Raw genomic sequence first — 22,792 nt, 5'->3', positions numbered from 1 at the left:
CCTCCATTTTTTTCTTGGAAAAAATGGGAATAATTAAACATATGGTACCTACCACATAGGGTTGTTGAAAGGATGAAATAATAGTTAATAATACTTAACATTTTTATAATACTTTATTATGTTCCAGGCACTGTGCAAAGCCCTTTATAATTATTATCTCATTTGCTTTTCAAAACAACCCTGAGAGGTAGGTGCTATTATTATATCCATTTTACAGATAAGAGAATTGAGGCAAAAAAGAGATTAAGAAACTTTCTCAGGGTCACGTAGCTAGTAAGTATCTGAAGCTGGATTTGAACTCAGGTCTTCCCTCACTACATGCAGGTCTTCTATCTACTACACCACCTAGCTGCCCCAAATGAGATAATGAATATAAAGCAAGCTACAAATTCTGAAGTGCTGCATAAATGTCAATTATTATTTAACTATCCCTCATATGACTGTCTTTATATATACATATCCTTAGATGTTTTTTAACTTCAATTCTTTAAAAAAATTTTTTTTATCATTTATAGAACATCACATTTCACAAAACAATCTCTTCCCCTCCACCACCCAGAGGGCCATTCCTTATAACAAAGAGGGTAAAAAATAGTTCAGCAAAACAAATTATCATACACCAATCAAGCACAACGTTTTATGCAGAATTTCACATCCATATATAGTTTCCCTACTTCTGCAAAGAAGCAAGGGAGTTTTTGTATCTCTTCCCTCTGGCCAAGCTTGATCATTGTCCTTTTACATCATTCAATTTTGTTTACTTTGTTATTGTTCTTTCTATTTACATGGTTGTAGTCATTATTTATATTGTTTTACTGCTTCTTCTTACCTCACTTTGCATCAGTTCATCTAAGTCTTCCCAAGCTTTTCTGTATTCCTCATAATTATTTTTTTATACAGCACAGTAATACTCCATTATATTAATATACTACAACTTGTTTAACCATACCCCAAATTCTGATGCTCTCAGTTCTTAATAATAGCTTATATCTATATAGCATTTTAAGAATTGCAAAGCAATTTCCCCCTTGCAAACCTATGAGGTAGGCAGCTAGGTGGCTCAGAGCTCCAGGCCTGAAGTCAGAAAAATTCATCCTTCTGAATTCAAATCTAGCTTCTGACACAAGCTGTGTGACCCTGGACAAGTCACTTAACCCTGTTTGCCTCAATTTTCTCATCTGTAAAATGAACTGGAGAAGGAAATGGCAAACCACCCCACTATCTTTAAAAACCCCAAATAGGGTCATGAGAGTTGGATACAATGCCCTCATTTTATAGGTAAGAAAACTAAGATCCTGTAAAATCAAGTGATTTTTCCCATTTTTAGATTTCCAAAAATGTATTATACTTCTCTACTGATTCTATCTTAATTCTTTCTATTATTTTGAAAAAATTCCAGTTACACATAATAACAATTTTTAATATATTTTTTTAAAACTTTGTGTTCCAAATTCTCTTTTTCCCTCCCTTTCTTCTCTCCTCATTGAGGAGGCAAGCAGTTTGATATAGGTTGTATACATACAGTCATGCAAAACCTATTTCCATATCAGTCATGTTGTAAAAGAAAACACAGACCAAAAAAAAAGAGCATTAAAAAAAAGGTTAAAAATAGTAAGCTTCAATATGCACTCAGACTCCATCAATTCTTTCTCTGGAGGTGGATAGTATTTTTCAGCATAAATTCTTCAGAATTGCTTTAGATCCTTGTATTGCTGAGAATGGCTAAGTTATAAACAGTTGATCATTGTACTGTGCATTTCTGCTACTGTGTGCAATGTTCTCTTGGTTCAGTTCATTTCATGTAAGTCTTCCCAGCTTTTCCTGAAAGCATTCTGCTCATCCTTTCTTATAGCAGAATAGTTTTCCATTACAATCGTATACCACAACTAGTTCAGCAATTTCCCAATTGATTGGTATTTCCTCAGTTTCTTATTCTTTGCCACCATAAGAAGAGCTGCTATAAATATTTTTGTACATATATGGTCCCCCCCCCTTTTAAATCTCTTTGGGATACAGACCTAGCAATAGTATTGTTGGGTCAAAGGTTATGCACAGTTTTATAGCCCTTTGGCTATAGTTTCAAATTGCTGTCCAGAATGGTTAAATAAGTTCACAACTCCATCAACAATGCAGCAGTGTCCCAGTTTTCCTATATTCCTTCCAAAATTTGTCATTTTCCTTTTGTCATATTAGTGAATCTGATACTTATGAGGTGGTGCCTCAGAGTTGTTTTAATTTGCATTTCTCTAATCAATAGTGATTTAGAAGATTTTGTTATATGACTATAGATAGCTTTTATCCTTTGACCATTTATCAATTGTGGAGTGACTCATATTCTTCCAAATTTTATTCTTTTATTTATATTTGAGAAATGAGACCTTTATCCAGGAAACTAGTCAATTTCCTCCCTTAATTTTCTGCTTTCCTTTTAATCTTGCTTGTTTGTGCAAAACCTTATAAATTTAACAGACTAAAAATTATGCATTTTGCATCCTGTAATGCTCTCTACCTCTTGTTTGATCATAAATTATTCTCTTTTCCATAGACCTGACAGGTAAATTATTCCATATTCCTCAACTTTGCTTATGGTATCACCCTTTATGTCTAAACCACATACATATTTTGACCTTATCTTGGTGTACAGTGTGAGATGTTGGGCTATACCTAGTTTTTGCAAAACTGTTTTCTATTTTTCCCAGAAATTTTGGTCAAATAGTAAATTATTGTCCCAGAAGATGAGATCTTTTTGTTTATCAAACACTATGTTTATAAAAAAAAGTTTATCAGATAACTATGGTTATTACTTATTGTGACTTGTGTACCTAATCTATCCCAATGATCTATCACTCTATGTCTTAGCCAGTACAAATTATTTTCATGATTATCACTTTGTAATACAGTCGGAGATCTAGTACAGCAAGGTCACCTTCTTTTACCTTTTTTCATTAATTACCTTGATATTCTTGACCATTTCTTCTTCCAAATCAATTCTTTCTGACTCTATAAAATAATTTTTTGGTAGTTTGATTGGGATGGTGCTGAATAAGGGCCATAATTATTTAGGTCAAATTGTCATTTTCATTATATTGGTTTGGCCTACCCATGAGGACTTAACACTTTTCCAATTGTTCAGATATGACTTTGTTTGTGTAAAAAGTGTTTTGTAATTGTGTTCTTATAGTCTTGAGTTTGTCAGCAGGTAGACTCCCAAATATTTTATATTGTCTACTGTTATTTTGAATGGATTTTTTTTTCTATTTCTTGCTGTTGGACATTGTTGTGAACATATAGAAATGCTGATGATTTATGTGGGTTTATTTCATGCAACTTTTAAGACTTGAATTTTGGTCTCTTAATTCCAGTTCTAGCTTATCTCTAATTCCAGGAATTCTCAAACTTTTTGAGTCCCTGTACCCATTGGCTTTCAATAAATCCCTTTACCCTTTGTTCAACATGGATTTGCCATGCATATGCTTAGGAAAACTTTTTAAAATACACAAAGAGTAATAAAATAGAAATTAATTTTCACATAACCTTTATTTGATAAGTGATATTTAGTATGATAAAGATACTAAATTTTTATTTGAATAAGTCAAAGAACTTAATGAGAACTTTGTTTATGTTTCTTGTAAGCCAACAGATTTATTTTCAGTATAGTTTTTGAAAAAAACATATTCACATATCATATTCAGTCTGTTACTTTGTTTTTCCTTTAAATTTGATTAAGAACAGGACTGAGAATCCTGATTCACAGGAAGAAGTTGTTATAAACAGAAGAAAAGTATTATGAGCAAGTTTGGTTGGAATGGGAGAGGTTTCCTCAAGGGTACACTCAAATTTTTCTAACTTCCTTGATTAGCAATTAATTCAGTTTCTGATTATTGCAGAGATCAATATGAATGATCATTGGGTGGCCTTTAATGATTCTTTTGTAGTTCAATATGAAAAGGATTTAATAGCCAAACTCCAGTCTTTTGGTTTTGGTCAATTATTTATTCAACTACCTCATTCAAACGTTTAAGATGCATCATAGGGCTCCTTCCCTTTCTTCCTCTGACCTTGCCTTCTCATTCTCTCTCTAATTTACTTTTTCAAGAAAACTAAAACCATCACTTTTGGAATATTTCAATAGGATAATATGTTATTTATCAAATACTCCCTCAGTTTTTTGACAAGCTTCTCATACTTCAAGTTGGGAACCCTTGCCCCCATACAAAACTGACTCTTGGAATTACTCATATATTAGGGAAGGAGATACATTAGATTTGTCTCCCAACCCTCCAGCTGTTGTTGTTTAGTAGCTTCTGACTCTTTGTGACTGTATTTGGGGCTTTCTTTTTTTGTTTGTTTGTTTTTGTGAGGCAATTGTGGTTAAATGACTCACCCAAGGTCACACAGCTGGTAAGTGTCAAGTGTCTGAGAAAGGATGAACCAAGGTCCTCCTGACTTCAGGGCTGACATTCTATCCACTCCACCACCTAGCTGCCCCCTTTGGGATTCTCTTGACAAAGATACTGGAGTGGTTTGCCATTTCCTTTTCTAATTCATTTTACAGATGAGCAACTGAGGCAAACAGGGTTAAGTGACTTATTCAGGTCAGACAACTAGTAAATGTCTGGGGCCAGATTTTAACTCAGGAAGAATGCTCTATTCATTAAGCCACCTAGCTGTCTACCCTCCAGCTAGTTGATGTAATTATAGAATGGAAGGAACAGTTAAGAGAGACAAAGAAATATTCATATACTAATACTATGTGAAAAGGATTGCCTATTCCCTTGGCAGCCTTTAAAAAGCTAAGTCTGGCATTCCTTTAGACAGTCCAAAGAGTTGAGCAATCCAAGGCATGGAGCATCTTGATATTATGTGACATGTGCCCTCTACCAGAGGGAAGAAGGGAGGGAGGAGAAGAGAGGATTTTCTTTCTTTTATGCCCCCACTCTTCCTTATCAGCAATTAAAGAAACCGAATCAAGCAGGAAGTGGAGATGTCTACTCCTTTGAGAGTTCCAATCACAATTGAAACGAAGTTGAGTCATTGAAGAGTTGAATCCAACAAATTCGATTCGGAAGCAGTTCTGAGAGGAAAGACCTGGGCACAAAGAAGAGTGTTAACTAGGCTCCAAGGGAGACTTCCAGATTGCTCTTCCAGATTGGAGCTGACTTTTAGGGCAAAGCTGATCTAGTGAGCCCTGGTGAGCAATCCACCCAGTCAATAGCCAGTGTCCAAGGAGTAGCATCATGAAGACACTATGCAAAGAGAGAGGAGGTTCCTACATGAGGAATATTGCATAACTATTGTTCTTACTATGCAATTTTAGTCAATGCCTTTGCTGTGAGCTCATTAAGTCTACTAGATGATTATTAATTGTAGGTTCATAAAATATCATTTTGGGTTATCCAGAGTATATTCTAGAACCTTTAAGAGTAGACATACTTCTGTAATCTTACCTACCAATCTGTGAGCATAGAGTAGGAGAGATTTCCTAGAGGGGTTACTACGCATTCACAATATCACATACATTTTGTCTTTTTGTCTTTTCGTTCTCACTGCTTTAGGGAAGGGTTTTTTGTTTGTTTTTGTTTTTGTTGTTGTTGTTGTTGTTTTTAGAGGAGAGGTAATATATCACTTAAAGTACTTTGATTTTTAAAAATTTTGTTGTATTAGTAAATAATTCCTATCTATAATTAGACTGTTTCCTTTAAGGTGAAGAATCTGTAGGTTTTTATCAGGCTCAGAAAAATAACATATTTGCATAAAGTCTGTCTTCCTATAGAACCTCTGATCAAAATGTGCTCATAAAATAGTATGTGTATGTGTGTGTGTGTCTGTGAGCGCATGAGGAGGAATAACACATTTCTTTTAAGAAGTAAAAATATTTTGGGGGCAAAGGACTACATTTTGGGGGTAAACCCTTTGGTTGAAAATAATTACCATATGGTACCTAGGAGACCAATCTGGGGAAACTTAACAGTTTAGTACTTCAAGACATTAGTCCCTAGAATATGCCCTATTTTTATTTATTAATTCTGCTTACAAAGGGATACTCCAGCAGTTGCATTGTATCTATTTTGCCAAGCTTATCTCTAAATTACAGTCTTGTGGGGGAGGGGGAGATCTGATCAGATCAGCCTCTTTGTTTTAACAGGATTGAAAAATAAAGGTCAGTGACTGAAGATAAGGTTGAAACCCTGGATTTGGGGTTATTTTAATGATCACTAAGTCACCTACTCTATTATATTTATCCATTTCATAACATTGTTGGGTTGTTATTTAGAAATAGTCAGCAAATTGCTATTACCTTCCTCTTGAAAAGCAGCTCCTTACAAACCAAGTAGGTGATAATTTTAAATGTTATCACCTGTAATTGAGGGGACTGAACTATGGGTACTCTAAGGAGGCCCCTTTGGTTTTAAAATGATATAGGGGGGGGAGTATTTTAGGAAATGGAAAATCTTTTTAAACATTTGGAAACTGACTAAAATAGTCATAACAGAATACTGTGGTTGGGGGTGGGGAATATACAGTGCCTTAGAAGGACACTTTCAAAATAACCCAAAGCCACCCATCAGTCTGTATGCCTGAGACTACTCTCTTCAAAGGTGGACAAATTGACCTTCAGTGAAGGTGATTTTTTAAATAGAGCCAGAAAACAATTTCCTTCAGATATAAAACTTCCAAATAACTATAGAAACCCCTCCCCCCCAAAAGTCTAAAATAGTTCAAGCATTCAGGGGACCAGAGAAGGATTCGAAGCAATGCTTTACCCCTAACCTTAGATTCCCCCACCTCCCCAAAGCTCCTGTGTCTGTAGTATGCTGGATGCGCATGCTCCACTATTCCTCCTTTAATTCCCCACTCTGGTTGGGTTTTTTTTCACTGTGGCCTTCTCTCCTCGCCTTCCCCTGCCCCTCCCCCTTCGTCCTTTTCAGGCGTGACATCTGGGAAGTGAGGAGGAAGGAGCCTGTAGGGTTAGCGCCCCAGAGCGCTACGGTGGCAGCTTTCTTTTCTCTAGGATGCACTGAGCTGCTAGCGGCTGCCCAGCAGATTGTGAATCAGAAGGGATTCTCAGCTTCTGTTTATTTTCCTGTTGTTGTTTTTATCCCTCCCAGTCGGAGGGAAATGGAAACACTGGCAGACACCTTCACACAGACCTCCTGTCCTCAGTTCTGACACTACAGTTTTTCCCTACTGGTCCCGAAGGCAATAACTTCCAGACTTCAGCAAAGGAGCAGAAAGATCTATTCCTTTCCTCGCCAGAAGAGACAGGTAAAAGCTGTAGCTTCCTGTATTTCCACCTTTTAGACAGAGGAGCTGTCTTGTTCCTATTATCCTCTCATACCTGTGTTTGTTTCTGTGCCAGCCACTCTCTTCCTCTTTTCCTGTCCCCTCCTTCCCCAGCCCCTCCTGTGGGTATTTGGGAGGGCAAGAGAAACCTGGGCTGAAAACAGGTTGACATTTAAATCCTTTGCTTTTCAGTATTAGTGTCTGTGTAAGCTGGGGAAAGGATGAGAAAAAAATCCTTTCATTTATCCCAGGGAAGAGAATCTCTCCTCTACCCTTGTCATTAAAGACTTGACTAGGGCTATCTGAAGACTAAGTTGAATTAAATAATTGGGCAACCATTTTTTTTTTTTCTATGAAACTGGGACTTGGAGGCTGGTGGGGTTGAGGAGGGGGGAGTGTTAGCAACTCTTAACTCCTTCACAGGAGCTCAACAGACACAGATTCTGTTTCTTCTCAGTGGTGAGCAATGACCTGTGGCATCATGAATTTAAAGGCTTCCCTTCCAATTCTCCATCTCTTCACCTGCATCAAAATCTACCTTGGTTCTAGATTTTTTAAAAAAGCAAAACTGCTCAAATATTTTAGTGTCATCTTTTCCTTTTCACTTTCCTCCCCTATCATAAGCAAAGAGTTCAACAGTATGGCTGTTGTCTGCTTTTCTCCAGCATAAAGAAGGCAATATATTATAGCTCTTTCCTGAGCTCTAGTGCTAGATCCATACAGGGATTTCAGTATTTACAATTCATTTTTCTTGCTTGGAGAGGTAGTTAATGGGAGGGGGGAAAAGAGACAAAAGGAGGAAAGAGAAGGAAGGTCAAGGGGAAAGATAAGAAAATCTAAGAGAAGTCGGGAATCAGGATTATATTTTACTTAGGTCCAGGTGAATGGATCTCATTTTATGTCTTATAATCCCAATTAGACCACAGATTCACGTACAAATAAGTATATATGCATTTGCGTCATTTACTCAGTGGCCAGACAAAAATACTGAGAAGAGTCTGTCATCTTCCAATTGTTACTGAGGGTTTAATATCAATTTGGGTTTCAGCTTACATGCTGACCTCGAAGCTATATTTTTATTACCCCCCCATACTTCTCAAATAACATATGTAGGTCCTTACACAGGGATCTCCGTAGCCACAGAAGCAGAACTGGGTAAACTCAATAACAAGCAATTCTAAATAATCAGCACTCCACAGAATAGATCTTTGCCCACTACTCTATTGAAAGGGGTGGGGGGAGATTGTGTGTTAAATGTTATTTATTCTTGGGATTAAAAATTTGGTGGAATTAATTCATTCTTGTCCAGTCATTTTTCTTCCTCAAGCAGGGTTTGCATTACCTCTTCTTATAAGCTTTCATATTTATTTTTGGGAGCACTGGAGAACCCATGTCTGACTTTAAATTCACACTACAAGGTTAGGGATCAGTGGGATAGAGAGGTGGCTAAGATGTTCCTAGCTTCAAATCTAACCCTCTTGTCTTTGGGGATTGAGGCTTCTGTTCCTTTCTGTATTGTGAGAAAAGGCTTTGATGGATGTGTTTCTTGTGTCCATGGTGCTGAAATTATTCTAATTTGTAATCAGTGACTGACTTCATGAGCTACAGCATTTCCTCTCTATTCTCATCACCTTTTGCCACATATATTTCATTTCCATAGTAAATTTTAAAAAATGAATGCTAATATCATGCAGAAACATTCTCTATATGTGTTGATGCACCTATTTCCCGAAGAGATACTTTAAGAAGATGATAAGGTAAATGGTATTGATGTTAGGATTGTGAATAGTCTCTATAATGTAATAAAAATTTTCCCATGTCATATTAGGAAGACTTTTTAGGCTATAAGTTTCATGCTTCCCAGAACATTTTTATAGCACAGTTTAATTTTTATTTTATAACATTTTTTTTCACACTTGTGTTCATGAGCTATGCAAAGTAATTCATTTCATATTCAGCTGTCTCACAGTTTCAGAGCCTATGGATAGAAACGTCTGGTATTACTCTGAACCATCAGGCATTTCTACCAATTTTAACTTAATAAGAAATGAAGATACTAACTTGAAACTGATTTTTATCTCTCTGCATACCACTCCTCCCACCCTGAAAATTCCTAAAGTTGAGCAAAAAATGAAAGATTGATGTAAATTTTGACACAGGGCCAGATAATCTTAGAAAACCAATTACTAAAAAGAAAATTTGGCAATAACAGTAACATAATACTGGTGATTCTAAAACTCATCCCAGGAGCAGCTAGGTGGAAAGTGGAAAGATCACTGGCCCTGGAGTCAAGAGGACCTGAGTTTAAATCCAGCCTTAAATAATTAACGTGAACTAGCTGTGTGATCTGGGCAAGTCACTTAACCCTGATTGTCTTGCCAAAAACCAAAACCAAAACCAAAAAAGATAATCTGTTTATAGCACTATAAAATATTTTATAATAACTTCATTTTAATCTGTTTCCTTTTAATTCTGTTTGTTTATTCCTAAAAACTGCTTAAATGACTTTGTGTGCTCCTTAAAACCAATGTTATTTCAATGAATTCTAATGGACACAAATTTGTCCTCCACATGGAGCAGCATATGCTATTCCATATGAGCCACTCAATTTCATTTAGACCACTGTTGTGTAATATGGTTAATTTTTAAATAAGCAATGAAAACTTTAAGACCTTCCAATGCCTTCTATTTTATCTCATGACCATCAGAACCCTCTTATTTTGGAGTAGAGCTGTTTTCTAGAGTATGTCTTTACTTATTTTTATATTTATTCAAATGAAGCATTACACCAAAATCCATTTTGCAATCAACATGTGATTTCTTGTCATTGTCTTTGAAAAAGAGACCTAAGTGTAGAGTTGGATAAGAATGTGACTATATGGTGAGGGAGGAAGGATTGGGGGATGGATGCTACTGAATCACATGTTTGAGACAACTCTTTTTTGGCAACCATTTATGTGCCAGTAGAATAATAATTTTTCCAAAGTCAGATGTATGAGTTCATAGATGGATTGGTCTGCACATTGAAAATATTTTATTTTATATGGTTGATTTGATTTTCCCCAAATCTAAGAAAGTTGAGCAGCCTTGGGAAAGTATTTAAACTTGATTTTTGAGCATAAGTATTTTAGTTACGAGGGGCAAACCTGATGTAATGGAAAGAAATTTAGGATCAGAAATTTTGGATTTGAGGCCTTGCTCCACCACTTACTAGCCATATGACATAAGCAGGTCATTGTACCTCTCTAAGCCTCAGTTTTCTCCTCTATAATATTTTCTTATGTACTTTATAGCATGCTTGCAGGGAGTGTTTTACAAACCATGAAATCTATATACACATGAGACATTATTACAGAATCTAGTATAAGTATATTTATATGACCATCATTCCATTAATAAAATCAGAACTATTTTCATGCAGTTTGCATGCTGTCTTCCTTGCTTCATCAGTAAATCAATTTCAGTCAGCTTATGGAGTAAGCAAGCATTCAGGATTGGATTTGGGAACCAAAATGGATTAGGCCACTTTGGCCAACCTCTCCATTTTTTCTGGAGAGATAATAAATTTGGTCATCAGAAGTAGTCTATTTTAGGTATTCTGGAAGTAATTAAATCACTGAATCCATAATTTTAGCTTCCTTTTCAAACTATTTTCAGGCTACATAAATAGTATCAAGACCAGAGAAATATTACATTTATAGATATGGCTGCAATATTTTTCAGTACAGTAAATTAAAGTCTATTAGAACTGATGAAATTAATTTTTAGTTTCTCTGATAAAAATGTATTGCTAAATTCCTTGTTGCCTTTTATCTTGGGTAATAACTGCTTTCTTCCACACATCAAAACTTCCAGATAACAACATAGTTATTGGCTGGATTTTAAGGTGACAATTTATTGGGGTTTGCCCATATGATTTGTGGGAATTTGGCCCAAGATATAATGACTAATCTAGTTATTTCCAAGTGACTTCTAATTTAGGTCACCCACTTTTGGGTATTATTATTATTAGTTAGATACTGAAGAGAACTGCAAAGGAAAAGGGATATCTATACACCTTCTAGACATTAATTCCTTCCTTCTATGAGGTTTTTTATTTTATTTATTCTGCTTGACAATGGGAGCATCATTTTTCTTTTCTATCTGAAGCCATGCTGGAATCTGAATTGGATTTTTAAGCTCTCTGAAAAACTGTTCTTCTAGCAAGGTGGCTGGATACTACTAATCTGCTTACTTTTTTCTCCCCTTTTTCATCTGCTACATTTCACCATATACACAGCGATTAATTCCCAGTGCATCATAATCTCATTTTCTTTTTTAAAAGATCACATGTAGGGGCAGCTAGGTGGTGCAGTGAATAGAGTGCTGCCCCTGGAGTCAGGAGGACCTGAATTCAAATCCGACTTCAGACACTTAACACTTGCTAGTTGTGTGACCTCAGGCAAGTCAACCCCAATTTCCCTGCCTTCCCCCCTCCAAAAATAAAAAGATCATATGTAAATGGAAGATAATAGCATGCTTTAACTCTTCCAATTGTGAAGAGATGAAGCTCTTTTAGAATATACTATGAGTCAAGATAGATGAAATGGATTATATAAAAAAAGTTTTTGCACAATCAAAAGCAATGGAAATAGAATAAGAAGGTACAGGTTAGAGAAAGGATAATATTTGCAATGAACATTTTTTCCTAAAAGTCTGATATCCAAAATCTAGAAATAGTTGGTAAAAATTTGTAAGAGTAAGATCCATTTCCCAATATGTAAGTGGTCAAAGAATAGGAACAGGAGGAAGCTGGTGGAACAGTGGATAGATAACTAAGCCTGGAATCTTTCTAATGTCAGGTGCTATATAACTTTTAGTCATTATCACGCTTATTATCTGGCATCTATAATTGTAATAATATACTACAATGGCAGTAAAAATCTTTTTAAAGAAATAGACTTTATTGATTTTCTTTGGCTAAATTATCCTCTGTATCTTCCCCCCCCCCCCCCCTGCCCCAGAGAGTTATCCTTTGTAATAATCTTTTAAAAGAAAAATTTGAAAGAGAAACATATTTAATAAAACAATTAAGTACTTTAAAAATTGTAATTTTGCAATTCACTTTCAATTATTCTACATAATGCCTACAACACATCATAACACAAATATTATATCCCCTAATATTAACTATTCCTGTCTTTTGTCATCTTTTCCAGCTGCTAGCAAAATTTTTACTGTGAGGTAGAAAGGTGAGTTAAATCCTATTTCGATCTAAGATTACAGGATGGAAGATTCCACATATGATTCCACTGGGTTCTCATGAAGAACTCCCACCATCACCACCTCAGATACAGGGTACCTTCTGGGCATTTTGCTTGGCTTGGCTACTCATAGTCTGCTCCTTTCTGTAGCTTAACTCGTCATTGCCAGGGATCCCTCTCTTGCATTCATAGATGGCTCTTTTCTTCACGGCTAGAATCCTATTTCTTGAGTCACCTTGAATGCCACTTTTCAGCATCCATCTGTCTTTAGAGAGGGTATGTCTCTGCTCCGTGCTAGATGTAATGTTTCTTTTCTTTTTTTTTTTTTGCCTTTTGGAGGGCAATTGGGATTAGGTAACTTGCCCAAGGTTACACTGCTAGTTTTGTGTGTGTGTGTGTGTGTGTGTGTGTGTGTGTGTGTGTGTGTGTGTGTTAAGTGTCTGAGGCCAGAACCGAACTTGGGTCCTCCTGACTCCAGGGCTGGTGCTTTACTCACTGCGCCACCTAGCCACCCCAATATTTCTTTTCTTTTAACAGTACTTTTTTCCAATTACTTGTAAAGATAGTTTTCAACATTCACTTTTTTTTGGGGGGGGGGGTGTCTTTATTAATTTGTTTACTTTTAGTTTACAAGATTCATTACCACAATTCCTTGAGTTTCAAATTTTCTCTCCCTCTGCCCCCCCCCCCCGCCATGGCGGCATACAATCAAGTATAGTATCTGCAAATACGTTCATATTAGACATTAGTCAGGTTATAAGGAAGGATTGTAACAGATGGAATGAAGAATAGGAAAGAGGAAACAAAACCAAACAAGTAAACGAAAAAGGGCAAGTACCTTGCTTCAATCTGGGTTCAATCACAGTTCTTTCTCTGGATGTAAACATATCTTTCCATCATGAGTCTTTTGGGTTTGACTTAATGTCTCTGGATTGCTGAGAAGAGTCCAGTTTATCAAAGTTGGTTGTCACACATATGTTGTGTATGTAATTGTGTGCAAATTCCTCCTGGCTCTACTCTTCTCACTCAGCATCAGTTCGTATAAGCCTCTCCAGGTAAATATGAAATCCATCTGCTCCTCATTTCTTATTGCACAATAGAATTCCATAACATGCACACATACCACAACTTGTTCAGCCATTCCCCAATTATGGGCATTCCCTTAATTTCCAATTCTTTGCTACCATAAAAAGAGCTGTTATAAATATTTTTGTACATATGGGTCTTCCTCCCACTTCTATTGATCTCTTTGGGATACAACCCTAGAAGTGGTATTGCTGGGTCAAAGGGTATGAAATTATTTATAGCCCTTTGGGCATAATTCCAGATTGCTTTCCAGAATGGTTGGATCAATTCACAACTCCACCAGCAATGCATTAGTGTTCCAATTTGTCCACATGCTCTCCAGCATTTATCATTTTCCTCTTTTGTCATCTTAGCCAATCTGACTGGTGAGATGTGGTTCCTCAGAATTGTTTTGATTTGCATTTCTCTAATCAATTTAGAGCATTTCTTTTTTTTTTTTTTAAAGCAATTGGGGTTAAGTAACTTGCTCAAGGTTACACGGCCAGTTATTTCTGGGTGTGGTGCTGCGTATCTGAGCCTGGATTTGATCCAGGTCATCCCGACTCTGGAGCCAGTGCACTTACTAGCTGAGCCACCTGGCCACCCCTAAGCAATTGGGATTAAGTAACTTGCTCAAGGTTACACGGCCAGGTGTTTCTGGGTGGGTGCTAAGTGTCTGAGCCTGGGATTCGATCTCCAGGTCTTCTCAACACTGGAGCTGGTGCTCTTACTTGCTGTGCTACCTGGCCGCCCCAATTTAGAGCATTTCTTTATGTGCTTATAGATATCTTTAATTTCTTTCTTTGAAAACTGCCTGTTCATATCCTTTGACCATTTATCAATTGGGGAATGACTTGTATTCTTATAGATTTGGCTCAATTCTCTGTATATTTTAGAAATGAATCCTTTATCAGAGACATAGGTTGTAAAAATTCTTTCCCAATTTCCCACTTCCCTCTTAATCTTAGTTACATTGGCTTTGTTTGTACAGAAGCTTTTCAATTTAATGTAATCAAAATTATCCATTTTGCATTGTATAATGCTCTCTAATTCTTGTTTAGTCATAAAGTCTTTCCCTCTCCACCAATCTGACAGTTAAACTATTCCTTGTTTTCCGAGACTGCTTACAGTATCAACCTTTATACCTAGATCTTGCACCCATTTAGACTTGATTTTGGTATATGGTGTTAGGTAATGGTCTATGCCCAGTTTCTGCCATACTATATTCCAGTTTTCCCAGCAGTTTTTGTCAAATAGTGAGTTCTTATCCCAAAAACTGGGGTCTTTGGGTTTATCAAACAATAGATTACTATAGTCATTGACTATTGAATCTCGTGTGCCTAATCTATTCCATTGATCCACTACTCTATTCCTCAGTCAGTCCCAAGTAGTTTTGATGACTGCTGCTTTATAATACAGATTGAAATCTGGTATAGCTAATTCACCTTCCCTAGCATTTCTTTTCATTAATTCCTTTGATATTCTGGACTGTTTATTCTTCCAAATGAATTTTGTTACTATTTTTTCTAGCTCTATAAAGTAGTTTTTTGGTAAATTGATTGGTATGGCACTAAATATATAATTTAATTTAGGCAAAATTGTCATTTTTATAATATTAGCGTGACCCAGCCATGAGCAATTGATATTTTTCTAATTAGTTAGATCTGACTTAATTTTTGTGAAAAGTGTTTTGTAGTTGTGATCATATAGATCCTGGGTTTGTTTTGGCAGGTAGATTCCCAAATATTTTATAATGTCTACAGTAACTTCAAATGGGATTTCTCTTTGTATCTCTTGCTTCAACATTCACTTTTTGTAAGGTTTTGAGTTCCAATTTTTTTCTCCTTCCTTTCTGGCAAGTAATGTGATATAGGTTATACATGTGCAATTATGTCAAACATATTTCTACATTAGTCATCTTGTGAAAGAAGAATCAGAACAAAAGGGGAAAACCATGAAAAAGAAAATAGTATACTTTGATCTGCATTCAAACTCCATAGTTCTTTCTTTGAGTGTGGATGACATTTTCCATCATGAGTCTTTTGGAATTGTCTTGGATCATTGTATTGCTGAGAAGAGCTAAGTTTATCATAGTTGTAGATGCACTGTTTCTTAAAGAGCAGGTAGCTTCCCTGCAAGATATAATGGTCAGTGGGTGTGAGCACAAAAAAATGAAATTTCTCTCCCTCTTACCACTCTCTGACATAAATAAGTACAGAGGTTTCCTTCATAATATGGCTGCTAGGATAGACTGATCTGAACTGACTAAATGTATTGAATAGCCATAAGACTGCAAGTTAGCTTTTTAAAGGCCTAAAGGTACCTGACCAATTTTTGTTTTGCTGATGATGTCACCTCATTAATTTGATCAGAGAATTATATCCACATTTCATAAAGGAATCAATACTTTATTAACCCATTAAAATCTCATCATTTTGACTAAATCCTGGGAAGGGGAATAGGTAGAATAAATTAATCAAAGACCAACTCCCTTCTTACAAGTGTAACACAGTTTAATTGAATATATCAAAATAAATATAAACATTGCCTATAAAAAGAAAACAAACACTTATATACACTGTAGGGATAAGAAACATGAATCTCAGAGAAGTTGACTTGACTAAGGCCATACAACTAAAAAGATATAACTCATATTAGAACACATGCCTTGGGGCAGCTAGGTGGCACAGTGAATAGAGTGAATAGAGTAGTGGCCCTGGAGTCAGGAGAACACATGCCTTCTCTTTGAAAGTTCTGTGATTTTCTACATTATCCTGTAATGAGGAATTGTAGAAGAAAATGGGAATACTTAGAAATATCAGGAATGGTTAGCCCAGAAAAGAGAAGATATTGGAGACATGGGTAGTTTTCAAATATTTGAAGGGCTTTCATATGAAAAACAAATCTTTGGCCCTAAAGGGCAATTCTAGGAGCAATTGTTAAAGGTCATGGGGAAGTTAATTTCAACTCAACCTAAAGAAATTCCTAACAGAGAGAGATGTTCTCTATAGAATGAGCTACCCCAGGAAGTAGTAGGTTTTCTGCAGTTGGACATCCTCAAATAGAAGCTGAATTATAAGGAATGTTGTAGAGACTGAGTATTCTGGTTTGGATCGGAGGTGTCCCTTCAAATTCTTAGATGCTGCAATTCTGTGTCTAGATTATAACCCACTTTGTCTCACATTCCTATGTAGTTTAGGGTAACTCATTCTTATCTAGGAAAAGCAAATTAGAATCTCGAAGATTAATGAAGGTTGTCAAGTGTGGCAACAGACCAAAAGCCAGATGCTCATTATTTCCTGTACCTCACTGTTTGAGAAGAGGAGGATTATACAAACAGAGCATTGCTATGACTGAAAAAAACAGTGAGAGTCTGAGCCACCAAATATAATAACAATACCCTTGGACCAATTCGGCACAGAATTTGAGATAGTTTGAAATAAGAGCCATTTCTCCCAAAGTAGATAAAGAAAGGAAAAAAGTCACTGACACATTTTTTGTGGGACTTCTGAGTGTTAGAAACATTTTGGAAAGCAGTATAACAGTATACATTAAAAATCACAAAATTGATCATACCTTTCAACCCAGTGATTATATTCCTAGAACTTTATCCCTAAAACCTTTTTGTATCAATGAGTACAAAAATATTCATAGCTTTCCTTTTTGTTAAAGTCAAACCTTGTAGGGATAGCTAAACCACTAGGTAAAAGGATCCGAAAAAGATCTGATTATAATGAGGTTCCATCCATGCCCATCAGATTGATAAAGATGACATAGAAAGAAAGTGACAGTTGTTGGAATCTAGGCACATGATTGATGGAGGTACATAATCGATGAGGCTGTGAATTAGTCCAGCCAATATGGAAAGCAATTTGGAACCACACCTACAAAACCACTAACCTGTGTATACCCTTTGACCCAGTCATGCTATTCCTCTGCCTCAAAGAAATCAAAGAGAAAGGAAAAGTATCTATGAGTACAAAAACATTTATATCAGCTCTTTTTCTTATAATAAAGAACTAGAAACTAAGGGGGTGGCCATCAGTGGGGGAAAGGCTGAACAAATTGTAGAATGTAATAGAACTGTTGTGCTGTAAGGAATGACAGAAGTGGTTTCAAAGGAATCTGAGAAGAGATGACTGAACTGAAGCAGAGTAAAGTGAGAAGAACCAGGAGAGCTATCTATTTATTAACAATATTGTAAAGACATCTCAGAAAGACTTAAAAACTGTGATCAATGCAATGACCAACCAGGACTCCAGAGAACTGATAATGAAGCATTCTACCCACCTTCTGAAAAAGAAGTGACTAACTCAAGTTGCAGATTGACACATAAAATCTTAGACACAGTCAATGAGGAAATTTGTTTTGCATGACTATGCATATTTGTTTAAAAAAAGGGGGGCTTGTTTTTCTTTTTTTCCAGTTGGGATGGGAAAGGTGGGAAGGATTGGGGAAGAAGGTAGAAAAGGAGGAAAGATAAGGGCAAGGTTGCCAAAAGAAAGAAAAGAGGGGCATTAAAGCATTTTTTAAAGTTCACAGAAGAAAACAGAAGGCCAGAAGGAATCACAGATAGAAGAACATCTTTGAAGGTTACATGTTGAATCTAATATATACTTAAAAAGAAAAGCAAACTGTATTTAAGAGAGTCTGACAGTTTCATGTACAATCTTTCTTCTCCTACCCTTCTATATATACAGAACTGTTCATTTTAATTGGTGTTTTTAAAGTTCGGAATTCTTAAAAATTTAGAATATTGTGCATCTTCTAATAAAACAAAATTAAATAGGGATTAATGTAAAGTCTTACATGTGTTCACAAAATCTATTTCACAAATACAAATGAAGGAGAAATAATTAAATAGCATCATAAATTAAATTAAATTGTGTGTTATATGTTATTAAATGATAAATTAAATATCATTTGAAAAAGTTTCTGGGGTTTTAGTGGACTGCAAGCTCAGCCCAAGTCAAACAAAATAAAAACATACAAAAAATCTAGCACTATTTTCAACTATGTTAAGAGAAGAATAACTTTATGTATGCTTTTAAAATTTAGTGGATAGTCCTATTTTCGGGTCAGATCACATCTTGAGAATTTGTGTTCCATTTTGAATGCCACAGTTTAGGGAAGAAATCGATAAGATGGAAAGTGTCCAGAGGAAGAGCACCAGCATGGTAAAGAGCCTTGAAGCCTCTACAATTTTCACTTTGCTGAACTAGAATTGTACACTTGTTGACTAAAATTATATATATATATATATATATATCAGGACAAAGCAAGAAGTGGTAGAACTTCATACCCCAGAACAGTCATTTTCCTTGTTTGTTTATTAATTCATTCACTTTGTTAAAAGCTTTACACAGGATTTTCCCCTTTATATTGGATATGTATTTGTTTTTTATTAATGTTTTACAATAGTTTTTTTAATTAAATAGACCAAAATGTTAGAAGAAAATATTTATTGTATAATAACTGGGGGCTTGAGGTTCAAAAGGCATTTTTAGAGATCATTTAGTTTACTCCCCTGTTTCCACATACTTCTGCATATAAACAATTTTAGGCAAAAAAAAATTGTTCATCTTATTCTTAAGAGGAGACTTTGTAAACTAAAATCTTTTTTTGGTCCTGTTTAAGAGGTTCTCCTTTAATTCATTCTGAATCAATTTAAACCTCTCAAGGAATCAAAAGCACAGAATCTAATTCTCACATTATTCTAAAAGAAGTGTTGGAGTTAATGACTTCTTCATGTGCTCAGTGTTTCAGCCACATGGCAGTCCTAGATTTCAAGGACACATTAATTCTACTAATATTTTAGCCTTGTTTCCTTTTTTTTAAAATTAAATTTTATGTTTATTTTTAGTTTACATCATTCATTTATACAAGATTTTGAGTTACAGTTTTTCTCCCCATCTTTCCCCTACCCACCACCCTAAAAGAGTGATTCCACTGTATAACCCTTCCCCTAATCTGCTCTCTCCTATATCCTCCCTCACCCCCTCTCTGACTTTCCAGTAGGGCAAGATGGATCTCTATGCCCCAGTGCCTGTATATCTTATTTCCCAGTTGCATGTTAAAAAAAAACCATATATATATATATATACATATATATATATATATATATTTTTTTTAAACATTTGATTTTAAAACTTTGAATTCCAGATTCTTTCCCTTCCTCCCTCGCCACCCACCCTTACTGGGAAAATAAGCAATTCAATATATGTTGTACATGTGTAGCTACAAAAACATTTCCATAGTGCATATATTGTGAAAGACTGACTACATTTCCCTCCATCCTATCCTGCCCCACACTTGTTCTATTCTCTACTTTGACACTGTCCCTTTTCAAAAGTGTATGCTTCGGGGCAGTTAGGTGGCACAGTGAGTAGAGCACCGGCCCTGGAGTTAGGAGGACTGGAGTTCAAATCCAGCCTCAGATACTTAACACAAAAACTAGCCATGTGACCTAGGGCAAGTCACTTAACTGCAATTGCCCTCCAAAAAGCAAAAAATAAACAAAAGTGTACACTTCTAACTTCCCTCCCCCCCAACCTGCCCTCCCCTACATCATCCCCCCTCTTATCCCCTTCCTCCTTACTCTCCTGTAGGGTGTGATACCCTATTTAGTGTGTATGTCCTCCCTAAGCCAAATTCAATGAGAATAAAGTTGACCCATTCATTCCCTTTTGCCTTCTTGTTTTCCCCTCCATTGTAGCAGTTTTCCCTTGCCTCTTCTATATGAGATAATTTACCCCATTTTGTCTCTCCCCACCTCCTCTCATTATATTCCTGTCACCTCTCAATTTCACCTTTTAAGTATCATCCCTTCCTATTCAATTGGTCCTATACCCTATGTCTATGTATACCTGTATATATATATATGTATATATATATATATACACACTCACATATACATTCATACGCCCATATACCCTCCTATATGCACATATGTATGTATACATATATATGTACATTTATATTCCCCTCAAATATTTTCATACTGAGAAAAGTTTCATAAGTTACAATTATCATTTTTCCATGTAGGCATGTAAATAGTTCAACTTTGATAAGTTCCTTATGATTTCTTTTCCCTGTTTACCTTCTCATGCTTCTCTTGCTTCTTGTATCTGAATGTCATATTTTCTATTCAAGTTTGGTTTTTTCATCAAGAATGCTTGAAAGTCCTCTATTCCACTGACTGACCATATTTTCCCCTGAAACATGATACTCAGTTTTGCCGGGTAGGTGATTCTTGGTTTTAATCCCAGCTCCTTTGACCTCTGGAATATCATATTCCCAGCCCTTTGATCCTTCAGCGTAGAACCTGCCAGATCCTGTGTTATCCTGATTGTGTTTCCACAATATTCAAATTGTTTCTTCTTGGCTGCTTGTAATATTTTCTCCTTGATCTGGGAACTCCAGAACCTGGCTATAATATTCCTAGGAGTTTTTCTTTTTGTGATCTTTTTCAGGGGGTGATTGGTGAATTCTTTCAACCTCTATTTTGTCCTCTGGTTCTAAAACATCAGGGCAATTTTCCTTCAGAATTTCTTGAAGGATGATTTCTAGGTTCTTTTTTTGATAATAGCTTTCAGGTAGTCCAATAATTTTTAAATAATCTCTCCAGCTCAGTGGTTTTTCCAATGCAATTTTTCACATTGCCTTCTATTTTTTCATTTGTTTGGATTTATTTAATAGTATTTCGATATCTCATAAAGTCACTAGCTTCCATTTGCTCCAGTCTAATTCTGAAGGAATTATTCTGTTCAATGAGCTTTTGAGATTCTTTTTCCATCTGGCAAATTTGGCTTTTTAAGGCATTCTTCTCCTCATTGGCTTTTTGGGCCTCTTTTGCCATTTGAGTTAGTCTATTTTTTAAGGTATTATTTTCTTCAGTCAGGTTGTTGCTTCTCTTTTCATGATTTTCTTGCATCATTCTCATTTCTCTTCCCAATTTTTACTCTACTTCTCTTTTTTGGTTTTCAAAATCCTTCTTAAGTTCCTCTATGGCCTGTAACCAATTCATATTTTTCTTGGAAGCTTCTGGTGCAGGAGTTCTGACTTCGTTTTCTTCTTCCTGTTCCATGCTTTGACCCTTTTTGTCCCCAAGAAAGGAATCCAAAGTTGGATTGCTGTGCTTTCTTTTCTTCTGTTCCTTGCTCATGTTGCCACTCAATTACTTGACTTTTGAGCTTTTTGACACAGTAGAGCTCTGGTTCCAGGGAGGGGAGCTTTGTCCCAAATTGCTGGGGTTTTCTCAGCTGCCGGACCTATTAGTTAGGTGCCCTGTCTGAAGCCTCCATTGTCTCTAGCACCTGGCCACCTACCCCAGGACCTCCACCCTATAGAGCAATCCAGATCCAAGCAGGTTAAAGCAAGAGCAATTACCCCTCAGAATGGTTGCTTAGTTCCCCTACAATCTGCAGGCCAGGAGCTCTGAAGTAGCTATGTGGCTGCGGCCTCCAGGCCTCAGCTGCTTCTCCCTTCGGGGTCAGAGGCCGTGTTGCACTCCTGGACTCCCTGTTCCCACAGAGTCCATACTGACCTCTCACTTTGTCTTTGGCATCTATGAGTTGATAATTCTGGCAACTGCCACAGCTGTTGGTGATCCAGTCTCCCAACATCCCTCTAGCCTTGGATGGTCAAGTTGCCCTAAGGCTAAAACCGAGGGCACAAGTGGGGCTGGGCTCTGCTCCCAGGGCACTGAGATGAACCCTTTCTGTCTGCCGGCCGGTCTGTCTTCAGCGGGAAGTTTGTTTCTCTCTGTCATTTTGTGGGTTCTTTAGCCCTAAAGTTTGTGTAATTTTTTATAGGTATTGAGGTGATTACGGGGGGAGCACAAGGAGTTTTCCTGCTTCTACACTGCTCTCTTGGCTCTGCCCCCCTTGTTTCCTTTTTAATTCTGGATTTTTTTTTAAGCTATCTAATGATTAATATATGCCTTTATTAATAAAGGCTGGACCTTTTAAAAGGGAGTCTCACCATATCTGACCTAGTATTTGTAGCTTTAGAAAAGTACTGCTGCACTGCAGATCTCCCCAGAGATTCCTTTGTAAGTTTGTGTATTTTCTGTGTCTGTTGGGATGAGAGTCTGTATTTAGTTACACCCCAAACCCTGCTGGCAGAAAAAGCCTCTTTAGCAGATGTCAGAATAGGAAACCAGCCATAGCATGTACAACAGTATTTCATAATGGTGATAC

At 36.4% G+C, this 22,792-nt stretch overlaps 1 protein-coding gene across 2 annotated transcripts in view; it reads left to right on the top strand.

Annotated features, from left to right (window-relative positions):
* Positions 1-6,910: 6,910 nt before the first annotated feature.
* The window catches only part of SLC35G2 (solute carrier family 35 member G2), a 65,438-nt gene continuing 49,556 nt past the window's right edge, over positions 6,911-22,792 (top strand). For both annotated transcript variants that reach the window (XR_011163549.1, XM_069063912.1), the window contains exon 1: positions 6,911-7,266. The gene's annotated coding sequence lies outside the window, so the exon portion shown is untranslated. The remainder of the gene's footprint in view (positions 7,267-22,792) is intronic.

The sequence above is a fragment of the Petaurus breviceps genome, unplaced genomic scaffold (assembly GCF_028583685.1).
Source record: "Petaurus breviceps papuanus isolate PSGF00001 unplaced genomic scaffold, PetGlider_PUasm1.0 90604, whole genome shotgun sequence".
NCBI classification, from domain to species: domain Eukaryota; kingdom Metazoa; phylum Chordata; class Mammalia; order Diprotodontia; family Petauridae; genus Petaurus; species Petaurus breviceps.
This window is presented reverse-complemented; position numbering and strand designations above follow the sequence as displayed.